Below are 17085 nucleotides of genomic sequence, written 5' to 3' on the forward strand. Positions count from 1 at the left end.
GCTTGGCGGCAAAACTCTTGTCTGCCATAGCAAACTGAACAAGGCTGGAAGACTCATGTGTGCAACTTGATTTATTTTGCTCACAGCCTTACTTATGGGCATTAGAGCGTCACAAGGGTTTATTGTTAATTTTATCTTAGCAATCTACAGTAGCGCTAGCGATCACATAGCAGGGAATTTAATCTATATTTATTTATTTAACTATTTTTTTTCTCAGCATTAAACAATATTAGCTCTCATACTGCGGACAGATCTAGCTCAAGTCATCTGTCCTATGGCCACTTCCACTCTTCGTTTCGCAAACATTTTTGCTTATTAGGTTACAGGCTTAGTGTCTCTAAGTACCTGCTCGCAAGCAATTAGCTGTCAGTGTTTGCCTGTCTTTCATTAGTTCTGCTACTGTTTTATTTTATATATAAGGGAATCTTACGCCTTACTTCATAGCCTCTTGTTAACAGAGTACCCACTCTAAATTTTACTTTGCCCTCACAATTGTTCCTAAAATTTAAAGGTATATGCGCTCCACTACCTGTATTGATGGTTCCCATTGTTAGCCTATAACTGTTAACCTACCTTATCATAACACAACAAACCAGGAAAAGGTACTTGCTGTAGTTTGTTTAGGATTTTTTCTTATCTAATTGTGTTTTACTGTGACTCCAGAAATGTCAATATTTCATGAAGGGTGATTGCTGTTTTTCTGGTTGAATTTTGAAAGCTTTCTATCAATGCAAGTGAGCCAACACTATTTCTGACCCATTATAGTATTGCCCTAAGGTCATCACAATAACTCATGGATTATATAGCGAAGCATGTGGAAATGCTATTTGTTGATCTATATATGCCCGCTGTGTCCCCCTCATCTCTGACCACTCTATTTTTCCTCCTCCCCTGGCTCCCCCCCCTTCGCCTCCCTTTTGTCTCCCTTGTTCTACGACTTGAGTCTGTTTGTTCCCCCCATCCCTTTCCATTCTACCGTTCCTCACCTATCCCCCCCTCCTTCTTGCCTTGTTTTATTCAGAAGTAATACCTCTTTTGATGTCCTCCACTGCATAACTACAGGGGTAAACCTCCAGCCGTACTATCCCTATAGCCCCCAGAATATTACCTTTTTATCTCTCTATTTTTCTAGTCCCAGCAATATTTCCTTTAATCTAACACAAAGCTCCTGGTTAAAGAGTGGTCCCCACTGCCTTACCCTCACTGCCCCACCCTTTTTTTTTTTTTTTTATTATTTTTTATATTTTTTTTTTTTTTTTTTTATCTCATCTTCTGGTCCACAAGGCACGGGCTGTGGTGTATCTCGAGATGTCCAAAACTTGCGCAATATCATCATTCATAATGACACTGAACCTTTGTTTATGAGAATATATTATCAATTTACTTCACAGGGTGCAATATATATATATATTTCCATGTTCTTGGAGGGAGAAGGGGGATGGTTTTGTTTTATTTAGTGTTTAGTTTTGGTTTTGTTTAGTTTAGTTTTGTTGATATTATAAAATTTAGGGACACAGGTGCAACATAAGAAAATGCCTGAACAAGCTTTATGTACCTCTTACTACATGAATAGCTTTCATTTTTCTCAGTAGTATGTGAACACTGTATATGGATGCTTAGAAGGTAGCATTTAATCTAGAACTCTAATGTAACTTATTCTCTGTAATTTTACCTCGAATGCATATATGTACGTTGTCTTGTTCCTGTGTCTCTTTAATAAAAATAATTTAAAAAAAAAAAAAAATTATCCAGGGGGCTTTTGTCTGTCTTTGAAATCAAAAGTAATTTAACAAGAGTTAGAATAATGTTTGTTTAATGTAAACATATATCAGCATGAGAGCGCTCATCTTCCGGGCAAAACAGATACCACCCTGATAATAGAACTATGAGCACACAGCTCTAGCAGTCGCACAAAATCAACACAAACATAAAAAGACATTGGAATGATACATTAAGGGGACCAAATCTGCACATAAATGGGTGTATTATAAACAGTCAATCATTTTGAGACTTACTTGGCTGAAAAACGAAGTATATTTATTAAAAAGGAGCGTTTTGAAAATGTATATCGTTTCCTTGTCCTCTAAAGTCACGTGGGTGCCAGTATCCAATCACAATCGCATATACGTATATGCGATTTGAGCGAAGTACGCATGCGCTAACTGTCCGGTGATGTCACTGCTGATGTATCTGGCGACCCGCGAATGCACTAGCGTGTACAATACAGAGGCGTGCACAGCATCGTTTGGTTGTAACAGGTCCTTCTCCCTGCATGGAACCAGTGCGCAGGCTTCATTCTGTCACTCTGTGGGCAAGGGAAGCAGTGCAGTGCAATGATCAATGATATACTTTGTGTCCCTGTTTTGTATTGTAGTAGCACCCCAAAACCATGCATGCAATCTGTCATATACATTAAAAAAAATAATAATATAATATTACTCCATGCAAACTCCATCATCAAGTTACTCTGTGTAGAAAATATATATTTACAACTGTCTGCAAACATACGGCCAGATAACGAGTTTTGCGTTATGAGCGGCTCGGTAATAACTTGCAAGTTATTTCCACTGCTCACCTTTAATAGCGCTGCTATTACAGGTGTGCAAAAACCCGGCATTAGTGGGCAATATGGCAGCGTTGAGCTCCATACCGCACACAAATACCAGCGCTGCTTTGAGCTGGTTTTACGTGCTTGTGCACGATTTCCCCATAGACATCAATGGGGAGAGCCGGCTAAAAAAAGCCTAACACCTGCAATAAAGGAGCGTAAAACTCTGTAACGTAGCCCCATTGATTCATATGGGGAAATCATTTTTTTTTTGTTTACACCTAACACCCTAACATAAACCCCGAGTCTAAACACCCCTAATCTTCCACCCCCAACATCGTCGACACCTACATTACACGTATTAACCCCTAATCTGCTGTCCCCAATGTCGCCGACACCTACATTACACTTATTAACCCCTAATCTGCTGCCCCCAATGTCGCCGCCACCTAAATAAATGTATTAACCCCTAATCTGCCGCCCCCAAAGTCACCGCCATCACTATACTAAAGTTATTAACCCCTAAACCTCTGGCCTCCCACATCACTAACACTAAATAAATATATTAACCCCTAAACCTAAGTCTAACCCTAACCTAACTTTAATATAATTAAAATAAATCTAAATAAAAATTACTATCATTAACTAAACAATTCCTATTTAAAACTAAATACATACCTATAAAATAAACCCTAATCTAGCTACAATATAACTAATAGTTACATTGTAGCTAGCTTAGGTTTTATTTTTATTTCACAGCTAAGTTTGTATTTATTTTAACTAGGTAGACTAGTTAGTAAATAGTTATTAACTATCTACTAACTACCTAGCTAAAATAAATACAAATTTACCTGTAAAATAAAACCTAACCTGTCTTACACTAACACCTAACATTACACTAAAATTAAATAAATTACATTAATTAAATACAATTAACTAAATTACAAAAAAATAAACACTAAATTACACAAAATAAAAAAGAAATTATAATGCAAGCTCAATCCTATTGGCTGATTGGATCCGCCAATTGAAGATGGAGCCGCTCCGCATCGGAAGGATGAAGATAGAAGATGCCATCTGGATGAAGACTTCTGCCAGCCTGGAGGACGACTTCTTGTCGCTTGGATGAAGACTTCTCCCGGCTTTGTTGAGGACTTCTGCCTGCCTGGATGAAGACTTCTCCCGGCTTGATGAGGATGGATGTCCGGTCTTCAAAAACTGTAAGTGGATCTTCAGGGGTTAGTGTTAGGTTTTATTAAGGGTTTATTGGGTGGGGGTTTTTTTTAGATTAGGGGTTTGGGCAACAAAAAAGAGCTAAATGCCCTTATAAGGGCAATGCCCATTTATATTTAACATTTACTATGCACCATTACTGATATTTCAGTTCACCATTTTGATACTATTGACTGGTCCTTTAAACAGTTTGACATTTAATATAAAAATTGTAGTGTACTAAAAAAAAAAAAACTTTGCTATATGCTTTCATTATTTATTTCATCCCATTTATCTGTAATTTAACTTTGAAATTTTTTTATATTTGTCAATTACTTTGAGAGTATACAAAGTAATCGGTGCCGCCATATTGCAACCTAGTTTTTCCCTTATCTATCTCTTATGTTGAGAACAGTTAAGGGCATATATAACATAGATAATAAAAGAGAGTGTACAAACAAGCGGCTAGATTACAAGTTTTTCGTTATGAGCTGTGCGGTGCTAACAAGCAGTTTTCTCTCACCGCTCACTTACCTACAGCGCTGGTATTATGGGTTTTTACAAATCTGGCGTTAAAAGGCAAGAAGTGAGCGTTGAGCAAAATTTAGCTCCTTACCGCACTTCAATACCTGCACTGCTTAAGTCAGCGGTGAGCTGGTCGTAGGTGCTCATGCACGATTTCCCCATACAAATCAACGGGGAGAGCCGGCTGAAAAAAAGTCTAACACCTGCCAAAAAGCAGCGTAAAAATCAGTAACGCAGCCCCATTGATTCCTATGGGGAAACACATTTTATGTTTACACCTAACACCCTAACATGAACCCTGATTCTAAACACCCCTAATCTTACACTTATTAACCCCTAATCTGCCGCCCACAATATCGCCGCCACCTGCATTATATTTATTAACCCCTAATCTGCCGCTCCGGACACCGCCGCCACCTACATTATACTTATGAACTCCTAATCTGCTGCCCCCAACATCGCCGACACCTACATTATATTTATTAACCCCTAATCTGCCATCCCCAATGTCGCCGCAACCTATCTACACTAATTAACCCCTAATCTGCCGCCCCCAACGTCGCCGCCACTATAATAAACATATTAAGCCCTAAACCGCTGCACTCCCGCCTCGCAAACATTAGTTAAATATTATTGACCCCTAATCTGCCATCCCTAACATCGCCGCTACCTACATTTATTAACCCCTAATCTGCCGTTCCCCAATGTCGCCTATGTATTAACCCCTAACCCTAAGTCTAACCCTAACCCTAACACCCCCTAACTTAAATATAATTACAATAAATCTAAATAAAAATTAATATTATTACCTAAATAATTCCTATTTAAAACTAAATACTTACCTATAAAATAAACCCTAAGCAAGCTACAGTATAACTAATAGTTACATTGTATCTAGCTTAGGGTTTATTTTTATTTTACAGGCAAGTTTGTATTTATTTTAACTAGGTAGAATAGTTATTAAATAGTTATTAAGTATTTAATAACTGCCTAGCTAAAATAAATACAAAAGTACCTGTAAAATAAAACCTAACCTAAGTTACAAAAACCCCTAACACTACACTATAATTAAATAAATTAACTAAATTAACAACAATTAAATAAATTAAATTAAATTAGCTAAAGTACAAAAAAAAACACTAAATTACAGAAAATAATAAACAAATTATCAGATATTTAAACTAATTACACCTAATCTAATAGCCCATTCAAAATAAAAAAGCCTCCCCAAAATAAAAAAAAAACCCTAGCCTAAACTAAACTACCAATAGCCCTTAAAAGGGCCTTTTGCGGGGCATTGCCCCAAAGAAATCAGCTCTTTTACCTGTAAAAAAAAATACAAATAACTCCCCCAACAGTAAAACCCACCACCCACACAACCAACCCCCCCAAATAAAATACTATCTAAAAAAACCTAAGCTCCCCATTACCCTGAAAAGGATATTTGGATGGGCATTGCCCTTAATAGGACATTTAGCTCTTTTGCGGCCCAAACCCTAATCTAAAAAACAAAACCCACCCAATACACCCTTAAAAAAACCTAACACTAACCCCCTGAAGATCGACTTACTGTTCTGAAGACCGGACATCCATCCTCAAGGAAGCAGCAGAAGTCTTCATCCAACCGGGCCGAAGTCCTCAACGAAGCCGGGAGAAGTCTTCATCCAAGCCGGGCGAAGTGGTCCTCCAGACGGGCAGAAGTCTTCATTCAGACGGCATCTTCTATCTTCATCCAGCCGACGCGGAGCGACTTCATCTTCAAGACATTCGGCGCAGAGCATCCTCTTCAAATGACGGCTTCTTACTGAATGACGGTTCCTTTAAGTGACATCATCCAAGATGGCGTCCCTTAGATTCCGATTGGCTGATAGAATTCTATCAGCCAATCGGAATTAAGGTAGAAAAAATCCTATTGGCTGATTCAATCAGCCAGTAGGATTGAAGTTCAATCCTATTGGCTGATCCAATCATCCAAAAAAGTGTGCGGCGACCCTAAACCTTCAAGACTCGTAATACCAGCGGGCATAAAAAAGCAGCGTTAGGACCTGTTAACGCTGCTTTTTTACCCTAACGCACAACTCGTAATCTAGCCGAAGGTTTTGTTGAAACACTCTTTTATTGTCTGTATTATATCTGCCCTAATTGTACACAGCATAAGAGATGGATCAGGGTAAAACCTAGGTTCCAACATTGCAGCGCTCATTACTTTATAGAAACAAATGTTTATCTTCAATATTTAAACAACTAATATAATTGAAAAAAACACATCTACATACTATTCGCAGGCTGAGTTTTGCTTTGAATACATCATTATATCTAGCATTTATTTATTGTTTACTATTCCTTTAACTTTACAGCATTATTTCCATTTCCATGAGAACAGCCTCACAGGAAGGAGATTTCCTTCATGCAGATTTTAAATAAAATGTACCCTATCCATTATTGTCAAGGTTGGAGCACTGCTGAATGCTGTCGTTAATCAGGAAGAGCATGTTTAGTGCCTCTATTTTCTCAGCAAGGGAATAAGGACACGGTTATGTTTCAAGCATTTCATTCTCTGATTGGCCATAGCACCCGCAGGCTAATTTCTGACAAAACAATAAAAGGGACAGTCTACTTGAAATGTTTTATTGTTTAAAAATCCCTATATTATCCATTCCCCAGTTTTTAATAAGCAGCAATGTTATATTAATACATTTTGAACCTCTGTAATTACCTTGTTTCTAAGCCTCTGCAGACTGTCCCCTTATTTCAGTTCTTTTGACAGGCTTGCAATTTAGCCAATCAGTGCTGATTAATAAATAACTCCACAGGATTAAGCACAGTGTTATCTGTATGGCCACACAAACTAGCAGTGTCTAACTGTGAAAAACTGTCAAAATGCACTGAGATAAGAGGCAGCCTTCAAGGGCTTAGGAATTAGCATATGGGCCTACCTTGGTTTAGAATTCAACAAAGAATACCAAGAAAACAAAGCAAATTTGATGATAAAAGAAAACTGGAAAGATGTGTAAAATTACATGCCCTATCTAAATGATGAGTTTAACTTGTTCCTTAAACCCCTTGCGCCAAAAAGACGTAGGTACTGCGTCACACAGTACTTTGCCCAGTGTAATATGTTAATGAAGTACTTATGTCCCGCACTCTCACCTAGATTACAAGTTTTGCATTCGTATTTTAACGCTGAAAAAAATGGCCATTTCAGCATTAAAACAGCACCACAGCCATTACAAGTCTTGTCGGTATAGCTGTACCGCAAGCCTTTTAGCGTGTACCGCAACATCAGTCCCGAACACGTAAAAATTAAGCTTTTTCATGGGACTTCCATAGCGCTGCCATTATGAGTTTTGCGGTGAGGCTAAAAAGCTTGCGTTGCAGCCTATACCGATAAGATCCGTTCCGCAATCTAAAAGCAGTAGTTATGAGTTTTACACTACAAAACTGTTACATAAAACTCATAACTAAAGTGTTACAAAGTACACTAAACACCCATAAACTTTCTATTAACCCCTAAACCGAGGCCCTCCAACATTGCAAATACTATATTAAATATATTAACCCCTAATCTGCAGCTCCCAACATCGCTGCCACTAAAAATAACTATTATCCCCTATTCCGCCCCTCCCCGACATCGTTACCACTATAATAAAGTTATTAACCGCTAAACCGCTGCCCTCCCACATCACAAACACTATTTAAATATTATTAACCCTTAATCTGCCGTCCACATCGCCCCCACTGCACTAAAGTTATTAAGCCCTACATCGCCCCAACTATAATAAACCTATTAACCCCTAAACCGCAAGCCACCCACAACAAAATATACTAAAGTAAACTATTAATCTATAACCGAAAGCCCCCCACATCGCAATACACTAAATTAAACTAGAAACCCCTAAACCTAACGCCCCCTATCTTTATAGTAAAATTACAATTTCCCTATCTTAAATTAAATTAAAACTTACCTGTCAAATTAAAAGAACTAAGTTTAAACTAACAATTAAACTAATATAATTATTAAACTAAAATTAAACTAACTACCAATTAAATAAAACTAAACTGCACATTAAAAAATTCTAACACTACTCTAAAAATTACAAAGTATCTAATTACAAAAAATAAAAAGACTAAATTGCAAAAAATAACAAAGACTAAATTACGAAAAATACCAAACGAAATTGTCCAAAATAAAAAAGAATTACACCTAATCTAATAGCCCTATAAAAATAAAAAATAAAACGAGCCTACAATAAATTACCAATAGCCCTTAAAAGGACCTTTTTTAGGGCATTGCTCTAAGTTAAACAGCTATTTTACCTGTAAAAAAAATACAAAGATCCCCCCAACAGTAAAACCCACCACCCAACCAACCCCCCAAAATAAAAAACCTAACTCTAACAAAAACCTAAGCTACCCATTGCCCTTAAAAGGGCATTTGTATGGGCATTGCTCTTAAAAGGGCATTTAGCTTGTTTAGGAATAGCCCAAACCCTAATCTAAAAAAACACACCCAAAAAACCCTTTTAAAAAACCTAACACTAACCCCTGATGATCCACTTACAGTTTTTGATGTCCCGCTTGAACGATCTTCATCCAGGCAGCAAGACGTCTTCATCCAGACGGCCTCTTCTATCTTCATCCAGGCGGGCGAGAAGTCTTCATCCAGGCAGCCTCTTCTATCTTCATCCAGACGGCAAAGTCCTCATCCAGGCGGCGAGAAGTCTTCATCCAGGTGGCCTCTTATATCTTCATCCAGGCGGCATCTTCTATCTTGATCCCAGACGGCACGGCGCGTTTAATATAATTATTAAACAAAAATTTAAATAACTACCAATTAAATAAAACTAAACTGCACATTAAAAAAAATCCTAACACTACTCTAAAAATTACAAAGTATCTAATTACAAAAAATAAAAAAGACTAAATTACAAAAAATAATAAACACTAAATTATGAAAAATAACAAACAAAATTATCCAAAATAAAAAAGAATTACACTTAGTCTAATAGCCCACCCAAAATAAAAAAAACTCTAGTCTACAATAAACTACCAATAGCGCATAAAAGGGCCTTTTGTAGGGCATTGTCCTAAGTTAAACAGCTCTTTTACCTGTAAAAAAAATACAAAGATCCCCCCAACAGTAAAACCCACCACCCAACCAACCCCCCAAAATAAAAAAACCTAACTCTAACAAAAACCTAAGCTACCCATTGCCCTTAAAAGGGCATTTGTATGGGCATTTAGCTTGTTTAGGAATAGCCCAAACCCTAATATAAAAAAAAACAACACCCAAAAAACCCTTAAAAAAACCTAACACTAACTCCCGATGATCCACTTACAGTTTTTGAAGTCCCGCTTGAACGATCTTCATCCAGGCAGCAAGAAGTTTTCATCTAGACGCCCTCTTCTATCTTCATCCAAATGGCAAAGTCCTCATCCAGGCGGCGAGAAGTCTTCATCCTGGTGGCCTCTTCTATCTTCATCAAGGTGGCATCTTCTATCTTGATCCCAGCGGCGCGGGAGCATCTTCTATCTTGATCCGGCGCAGAGCATCCTCTTCATACGGTCACCGACGTACACTGAATCTTCAATGCAAGGGAGCCATTTCAAAATTGTGTCCCTTGCATTCCTATTGGCTGAAAGTGTTGAATCAGCCAATAGGAATTAGAGCTGCTTAAATCTTATTGGCTGTTCAAATCAGCCAATAGGATTTAAGCAGCTCTCATTCTATTGTCTGATTCGAATCATCCAATAGTATGAGAGCTGCATAAATCCTAACACTAACCCGAGAAGTCTTCATCCAGTCTTCATCCAGACGGCCTCTTCTATCTTCATCCAGGCGGCATCTTTTATCTTGATCCCGGCGGCACGGAGCGGGTCCATCCTGAAGACATCCAGCACGGAGCATCCTCTTCATACGGTTGCTGCTGTACACTGAATCTTCAATGCAAGGGAGCCATTTCAAAATGGCGTCCCTTGCATTCCTATTGGCTGAAAATGTTGAATCAGCCAATAGGAATTAGAGCTTCTTAAATCCTATTGGCTTTTCAAATTAGCCAATAGGATTTAGGCAGCTCTCATTCTATTGGCTGATTTGAATCATCCAATAGAATGAGAGCTGCATAAATCCTATTGGCTGATTTGAACAGCCAAAAGGATTTTAGCAGATCTAATTCCTATTGGCTGATTCAACATTTTCAGCCAATAGGAATGCAAGGGACGCCATTTTGAAATGGCTCCCATGCATTGAAGACTCAGTGTACGGCGGCGACCGTATGAAGAGGATGCTTTGCGCTGGATGTCTTCAGGATGGACCCGCTCCGCCGGGATCAAGATAAAAGATGCCGTCTGGATGAAGACTGGATGAAGACTTCTCGGGTTAGTGTTAGGGTTTTACTGTTAGTGTTAGGGTTTTTCTTAAGGGTTTTTTGGGTGGGGGTTTTTTTAGATTAGGGTTTGGGCAGAAAAAGAGCTAAATGCCCTTTTAAGGGCAATGCCCATACAAATGCCATTTTCAGGGCAATGGGTAGATTAGGTTTTTTTAGATAGTTTTTTTTTATTTTGTGGGTTGGGGGGTTGTAATGTTAGTGGGTGTTTGTAATTTTGTTTTGTAGCAAAAGAGCTGTTAACTTTAGGGCAATGCCCTACAAAAGGCCCTTTTAAGATCCCACTGGAAGTATATTATATTTTTTTTTTAAAAAGGGTATTAGAATAGGAATAATTTTTATTGTTTTGTATAATTTCATTTGTTATTTTTTGTAATGGTAGTTTTTTTTTATTTTGTGTAATTTTAGTGTTTTTTATTTTTTGTAATGTTAGGTTTAAGTGTAAGGCAGCTTAGGTTTTATTTCACAGGTAAGTTGTATTTATTTTAACTAGGTAGTTAGTAAATAGTTAATTTAGGGGTTAATAGGTTTATTTAGTGGTAGTGATGTGGGAGGCCAGAGGTTTAGGGGTTAATACCTTTATTTAGTGGCAGCGATGTCGGGGAGCAGGGGAATAGGGGTTAATAACTTTAATATAGTGGCGGCGATGTTGTGGTGTGGCTGAATAGGGGTTAATAACTTTAATATAGTGGCGGCGATGTTGGGGTGCGGCGGAATAGGGGTTAATAACTTTAATATAGTGGCGGCAATATCGGGAGTGGCAGATTAGGGGTTAATAACTTTATTTAGGTGGCGGCTATATCGGGAGCGGAGGTTTAGGGGTTAATAACTGTAGGTAGGTGTCGGCGGTGTCGGGGGCAGCAGATTAGGGGTGTTTAGACTCAAGGTTTATGTTACGGTGTTAGGTTTAAACGTTATCTTTTTTTCCTCATAGACATCAATGGGGCTGCGTTACGGAGCTTTTCTTTCCGCTATCGCAGGTGTTAGGCTTTTTTCTGACCCACTCTCCACATTGATGTCTATGGGGAAAGCGTGCACGAGCATGTCAAAACATTGCTTGTATTTTGTGCGGTATGGAGCTCAACTCAACCATATTGCACGCACAAGCCGGCTGTTTGAAAACTTTTAATGGCTGCGCTATAGGGGGGTTTAATAAAGCAACTTTTGTTGCGTTCGTTAAATTCCCTATAGTGCGCATAACTCGTAATCTAGCTGTCTGTGTGTTATTAATTTTAATGTGATACCCAAAGTTTGTGAAAAAAGAACAAATTTTTTATATGATTGCATTTAGTGGTCATATAGTGGCGTGGAATATACTTAAATGGGCCTAGACCCATACCTTGTGTTATCTACAGATTTTGAGATTTTTTTTCTAGAGTTAGAAAGGTACAGGTTTTTTGGGAATGTGATAATCATTTTAATTATATATATCATTTTACAATAATTTCTTAATCTGTGAACAAATGAATAGTTGAAAACTGTCATCCACTGAAAGCTCTTTTTATACAAAAAATAGCTAAATAAAAAAACAAAGGCTCTATTTAAATGGGTACTTTGGGAAAGTTTTTCTCTGAAATTCCTGGAAGCGAAGGGGTTAAATAATAAAATAAAGGCAAGATGGGGTAAGACTGGAGAATGTGAAAATAGGGTGAGTTCAGTATAAAATATTCATGAAGGAAACGTATATTTTAAATGCGTCAGTGCACTGTATGCTCTTAGGGAATAGTAAGTGACAAACTCAACTTAATCCATCTCTCCAATGTCCCCTTAAAGATGCACAAAACCTGTCTTTTGAAATAAGGTTTTCATGTTCCTTAGAAACACTTATAGATTGTTTAAAAATACATAATAGGCTTTTACATGTGCGGTCCTTTAATCCAACCTTTAAAAATAGGCTGAAGTCTGCCAGCCTTATAGGTATTACATCATAGCAAAGAATTCTCAGTTCTAGGCCTCTGTACCCCCAGAATACCGTGACAGGCTCGCTCAAATGAAGGTGACCATAAGCAACATAATGGTTAGTGAATTTGGTTAAGGTCTTGCATCTTATGGTCTGATGCCAGACCTTAAAGGGACATTAAATCCAAATTTTTTCTTTCATTATTCAGATAGAGAATACAATTTTAAACAACATTCCAATTTACTTCTAATATCTAATTTGCTTCATACTTTCGATATCCTTTGTTTAAGAAATAACAATGTACATGGGTGAGCCAATCACATGAGGCATCTATGCGCAGCCACCAATCAGCAGCTTCTGTGCCTATCTAGATATGCTTTTCAGCAAAGAATATCAAGATAATTAAGCAAATTAGATAATAGAAGTAAATTAGAAAATTGTTTAAAATTGCATGCTCTTTCTAAATCATGAAAGAAAAAAAATTGGGTTTAATGTCCCTTTAACTAAAGTCACTGACCACCAAAGGTTTCTTATGGTCTCCATTTGAGCATGTCAGGGTATTCTCGGGGTACAGAGGCCTAGAATAGATCATTCTTTGTTATGATGTAATACCTATAAGGATGACAGCTAAACTACTAGACCTACAAACACTAACAAATGGCATAAAAGCAGAATCAGACAGGACCATATTACACCCAGCCCAGATGGAGTTAACCTAAAATGACTCCAAAATCGGAATCATCACACGGATTACTAAGTAAATATCTTGCCATAATTCATACATTATTTCACACATAGGGGACCATTTATCAAGCTCTGGATGGAGCTTGATGCACCGTGTTTCTGGCCAGCCTGCAGGCTCGCCAGAAACAGAAGTTATGAAGCAGCGGTCTAAAGCTCTGAGCAGGCGGACAGACATCGCCGCAATTCAACCCGATCGAGTACAATCGGGTTGATTGACACCCCCTTATGGCGACAGATTGGCCGCGAATCTGCAGGGGGCAGCGTTGCACCAGCAGCTCACAAGCGTATTGCTCTCCGCATTCAGCGAGGTCTGTCGGACCTGATCCGCACTGTCGGATCAGGTCCGACACACCTTTCTTAAATAGGCCCCATAGGCCTCACACATTATCCCTCACTCAGGACTGCAATATAAAATAAATACATTACTTATTTGGGGTATGTGATTTATAATATTTTTTTGTCTGCAGTGTCAGATTTATCCCTAATGACCCAGTCACTGATGTAATAACTAGAGATTTGTATTAATTTTCAGACAAGAGAAAAATTTAACAAATTTTACGTTATGCGTTGCATTTGTTATACTTATTGAAAGAATAATGAAAGAACATATCACCAAAATTCAAGCTCTCATCCTATTGGCTGATTGGAACAGCCAATAGGATGAGAGCTGCTCATTTAGCTGATTGGCTGATTGGAACCTTTCAGCCAATAGGTGGTAAATTTGTCATTTTTAATAATGTTTAATAGTAGATTTAAATAATTTGAGTAGAGTTAGGGTTTTTTAATATGCAATTTAGTTAATTTAATTGGTAGTTTAATTTAATTGTAGTATAATAGTTAGGGTAGGTTAATTAATAGTTTAGAATTAGTTTATTTTAATTCTACAGGTACGTTTTAATTTATTTTAAGATAGGGATGTTGTAATTTTAATTTAAAGTTAGCGGCTTGTTAGGTTTAGGGGTTAATAGCTTAATTTAGTTTATGGCGATGTGGGGGGCTGGCAGTTTAGGGGTGTATAGGTTTAGTTAGTGGTAGTGATGTGGAAGGCCAGAGGTTTAGGGGTTAATACATTTATTTAGGTTGCGGCGGGGTCCGAGAGCGGCGAGATAGGGGTTAATAACTTTATTTAGGTTGCAGCGGGGTCCGGGAGCAGCGGGATATGGGTTAATAACTTTATTTAGGTTGTGGCGGGGTCCGGGAGCGGCGGGATAGGGGTTAAACATTTTAGTACAGTGGCGGCGTTTAGTGACAGGGTATAAATAAAGTTGGGAAAAAGCCGAATAGACGCGAGATCGATGACTGTTAGTTAACAACAGTCCGATGCTCATCGCCCCGTACTTGGTGCGCGTCTTTTTGCCGGCTTTTTTTGTAAATATGGAGATCGTATTCAGGTCCACGGCCCTGATGTTAGGCAATGTTAGGCGAGTGTATTGGTGCCGGCGAATGCAGCATAGTTGAGGCTTTGATAAATATCCCCCAATGTATTATCAGTTTATATTACCCCTTTGCTTATTAAAGAACATATATACGCCGGCTTTTTTAAAAATAACTCTGGTATTGAGAGTCCACATAAAGGCTGCGTTAGGCTCCAAAAAAGGAGCGTAGAGCATTTTTAACGCAGCTTCAACTCTCAATACCAGAGTTGCTTACGCAAGCGGCCAGCCTCAAAAACGTGCTCGTGCACGATTCCCCCATAGGAAACAATGGGGCTGTTTGAGCTGAAAAAAACCTAACACCTGCAAAAAAGCCGCGTTCAGCTCTTAACGCAGCCCCATTGTTTGCTATGGGGAAACACTTCCTACGTCTGCACCTAACACCCTAACATGTACCCCGAGTCTAAACACCCCTAACCTTACACTTATTAACCCCTAATCTGCCGCCCCCGCTATCGCTGACACCTGCATTTTATTTTTAACCCCTAATCTGCCGCTCCGTAAACCGCCGCTACTTACATTATCCCTATATACCCCTAATCTGCTGCCCCTAACACCGCCGACCCCTATATTATATTTATTAACCCCTAATCTGCCCCCCTCAACGTCGCCTCCACCTGCCTACACTTATTAACCCCTAATCTGCCGACTGGAGCTCACCGCTACTCTAATAAATGTATTAACCCCTAAAGCTAAGTCTAACCCTAACACTAACACCCCCCCTAAGTTAAATATAATTTAAATCTAACGAAATTAATTAACTCTTATTAAATAAATTATTCCTATTTAAAGCTAAATACTTACCTGTAAAATAAATCCTAATATAGCTACAATATAAATTATAATTATATTATAGCTATTTTAGGATTAATATTTAATTTACAGGTAACTTTGTATTTATTTAAACCAGGCACAATAGCTATTAAATAGTTAAGAACATAGCCAATCAGCTAGGTAGGAATATTCTGATTGGCTGATGGAATCAGCCAATCAGAATCAAGTTCAATCCGATTGGCTGATTCAATCAGCCAATCAGATTGAGCTTGCATTCTATTGGCTGTTCCGATCAGCCAATAGAATGCGAGCTCAATCTGATTGGCTGATCGGATCAGCCAATCGGATTGAACTTGATTCTGACTGGCTTCATCAGCCAATCAGAATATTCCTACCTTAATTCCGATTGGCTGATAGAATCCTATCAGCCAATCGGAATTCGAGGGACGCCATCTTGGATGACGTCATTTAAAGGAACCGTCATTCGTCGTTCAGTCGTCGGCCAGGATGGATGTTCCGCGGTGGAGGTCTTCAGGATGCTGCCGCTTCGCTCCGGATGGATGCCGCTTGGATGAAGACTTCAATCGGATGGAAGACCTCTTCTGCCCCGCTTGGATGAAGACTTCAGCCGGATCATGGACCTCTTCAGCCCCCCGCTTGGGCTTGGATCAGGACATCGGAGGAGCTCTTCTGGACGGATCAGTGTGATACCCGGTGAGGTGAAGACAAGGTAGGATGATCTTCAGGGGCTTAGTGTTAGGTTTATTTAAGGGGGGTTTGGGTTAGATTAGGGGTATGTGGGTGGTGGGTTGTAATGTTGGGGGGCTTGGGTATTGTATGTTTTTTTTTACAGGCAAAAGAGCTGTATTTCTTGGGGCATGCCCCGCAAAGGGCCCTGTTCAGGGCTGGTAAGGTAAAAGAGCTTTGAACTTTAGTAATTTAGAATAGGGTAGGGCATTTTTTTATTTTGGGGGGCTTTGTTATTTTATTAGGGGGCTTAGAGTAGGTGTAATTAGTTTAAAATTGTAATATTTTTCTGATGTTTGTAAATATTTTTTTATTTTTTGTAACTTAGTTCTTTTTTATTTTTTGTACTTTAGCTAGTTTATTTAATTGTATTTATTTGTAGCAATTGTATTTAATTAATTTATTGATAGTGTAGTGTTAGGTTAATTGTAGGTAATTGTAGGTAGTTTATTTAATTAATTTATTGATAGTCTAGTGTTAGGTTTAATTGTAACTTAGGTTAGGATTTATTTTACAGGTAAATTTGTAATTATTTTAACTATTTTAGCTATTAAATAGTTCTTAACTATTTAATAGCTATTGTACCTGGTTAAAATAAATACAAAGTTACCTGTAAAATAAATATTAATCCTAAAATAGCTATAATATAATTATAATTTATATTGTAGCTATATTAGGGTTTATTTTACAGGTAAGTATTTAGCTTTAAATAGGAATAATTTATTTAATAAGAGTTAATTAATTTCGTTAGATTTAAATTATATTTAACTTAGGGGGGTGTTAGTGTTAGGGTTAGACTTAGCTTTAGGGGTTAAT

This window comes from Bombina bombina, chromosome 6, assembly GCF_027579735.1.
Source record: "Bombina bombina isolate aBomBom1 chromosome 6, aBomBom1.pri, whole genome shotgun sequence".
Taxonomy (NCBI): Eukaryota; Metazoa; Chordata; class Amphibia; order Anura; family Bombinatoridae; genus Bombina; species Bombina bombina.